Source organism: Trypanosoma cruzi, genomic scaffold (assembly GCF_000209065.1).
Source record: "Trypanosoma cruzi strain CL Brener 1047053516487 genomic scaffold, whole genome shotgun sequence".
Classification (NCBI taxonomy): Eukaryota; Euglenozoa; class Kinetoplastea; order Trypanosomatida; family Trypanosomatidae; genus Trypanosoma; species Trypanosoma cruzi.
In genome coordinates, this window is record NW_001849051.1 from 4,868 (window position 1) to 7,084 (window position 2,217).

Here is a 2,217-nt window from a genome sequence, read left to right on the forward strand (position 1 = left end):
TGCTTCCGAGGGCGGCCGCCTCCTCCGCGCAGGAGAACGCCGCCGAGGAACAGTGCGCCGTTCGCCCAAAATGGCACGCACACATCCATTCATCAGCGTCCCAGTGTCTCGGATTCCAGGACGGCAGAGGAGTGATACCGCCGAGAAGGCGCACGTTTCCCGGCGACGACACACCGATGGGATCACCACCGGTCGAATTTCCCCGTCCAGCATGCGGCTTTCAGCGCCACAGCAGTTACGGACCGACCCGCCACCGCACGGCATGCCACAGGCATCGGCCGGGCTTCGTGAAAACCGGCCAACGTGAACCATGCGAAGAGACGGGTCCGCGCCGGCTCCGCCGCACCTGCTCTGCAGCCACCCATGAAAAAAACATGGTGTGGATGCTTGGGAGGTGAGGAGGCCGTGCCTCACCAAGAAGCCGGCGTGGTTTCTCTTTGAGGTTGAGCGGCTCTGCCCCCAACAGCGCCCCTACGCGGCGAGAAGGCGCAAAAGCTCTCGCAGATGCGGTATAACGTCGACACTCGTGGCAGGTGCATCCCCTTTTCTATAAATGGCGAAAAGATAACCTGGCTCATTGAGTTGCTATTTTGCTGATTCTCGGCGAAAACCGACTGCCGAGGTCTCGCGTTAGCCCGGGGCGGGTGCGTAACGTGGTTGTGCTTCACGCCGTCCGCTGCAGCGCCATCTCCGGGGACCGCGGCTCTTCCTCCCATCCCCGCTCGGCGTGGCGGCGCTGCTCTGGGATGGTGGCCGGCCGGCGGGTCGTTGGATTTATGTGAGAAAGGACGAGGAGCAGAAAAAGAAAGGCGCTGGTTGCGGATCGTCGATCCACTGCGGCAGAGCGTGCGTGCTTGGGTGCGGAGGGGCCTGCGATGGCGGGAGGAGGAAGCGCGGCGCCCCCTATCCCTTGGCCAGGCATTCCCTCGCGCAACCCCGCCACGCAACACACCGAAAGAGACCGCACCGCGACGTCAGACTGTGAGAGACGGCAGCGTTGCGCCGCACGCCCTCCAAGCTGTGGTGTTTCATCCGTGTCGGGAATAAGACGGCTCTTACCTCGGAGTCATCGCTCGTCGCGGCGGCTGGTCGGGGCGACCGCATGTCTAAAACTAGCAGCCTCGGCCCACGCTGTCACACAGGAGGCGCCGTCAGGAAAAGGAAAGCGAGAAACGGGGAGTGGGAAGTGGGGCATCAGCATCGGGTACCCTGTAGACAGGTGTCGTCACGGATTGGACTCCGACAAGAGTGAAACTTATCAAGCATCATCGCCGCAGAAACACACACACACACACACACACACACGCACCAGCGCACGCATGTATGTGTTTATGCGTGCGTACGCGCGTTTCAAGGGCAAAGAGGGGAACCGCGTTGGCGTTGCGAATCAGCCAGGGATAACTTGATCGTGTGCTAAAATCACGGCGCAGCTCAGACTAGAGGTGTCGTGCGCACAGAAGCATCTGCATCATGTGTCTTGGTGGCATCAAGGAGCAGGGGTCAGCCAGGGATAACTGCATCAAGTGCTCACTCGTCACGTGTTGTTATCGGAAGAGGTGTCAGAGGCACACGGTTCGGCATCATGCTCCCCCGCCCAGTTAGCGCAGCAGAAGAAATAGAGAAAGAGAGAGAAAGGGGGATGCTTGAGCGGGCAGTTTCCTCCCATCTCCACTCGGCGTGGCATAAAGCAAATGAAGAAAGAGAGAGCGAGGAAAGGAAAGAGAGAGGGAAACAACGAATGGCAGTCGCGGCGCCCCCTATCCCTTGGCCAGGCATTCCCTCGCGCAACCCCGCCACGCAACACACCGAAAGAGACCGCACCGCGACGTCAGACTGTGAGAGACGGCAGCGTTGCGCCGCACGCCCTCCAAGCTGTGGTGTTTCATCCGTGTCGGGAATAAGACGGCTCTTACCTCGGAGTCATCGCTCGTCGCGGCGGCTGGTCGGGGCGACCGCATGTCTAAAACTAGCAGCCTCGGCCCACGCTGTCACACAGGAGGCGCCGTCAGGAAAAGGAAAGCGAGAAACGGGGAGTGGGAAGTGGGGCATCAGCATCGGGTACCCTGTAGACAGGTGTCGTCACGGATTGGACTCCGACAAGAGTGAAACTTATCAAGCATCATCGCCGCAGACACACACACACACACACACACACACACGCACCAGCGCACGCATGTATGTGTTTATGCGTGCGTACGCGCGTTTCAAGGGCAAAGA

At 60.4% G+C, this 2,217-nt stretch overlaps 2 non-coding genes across 2 annotated transcripts, besides 3 other annotated features; both read right to left on the reverse strand.

Moving 5' to 3' along the window:
• Window positions 1-2,217: a sequence feature (heterozygous, non-Esmeraldo-like haplotype).
• Window positions 1,280-1,309: a microsatellite.
• On the reverse strand, window positions 1,500-1,584 carry Tc00.1047053506385.10. Its single transcript, XR_008255352.1, has one exon. It is a non-coding gene; the product is annotated as a C/D small nucleolar RNA (snoRNA), TB11C1C2 (small nucleolar RNA).
• On the reverse strand, window positions 1,666-1,755 carry Tc00.1047053506385.20. Its single transcript, XR_008255353.1, has one exon. It is a non-coding gene; the product is annotated as an H/ACA snoRNA, TC11C1H1 (small nucleolar RNA).
• Window positions 2,132-2,163: a microsatellite.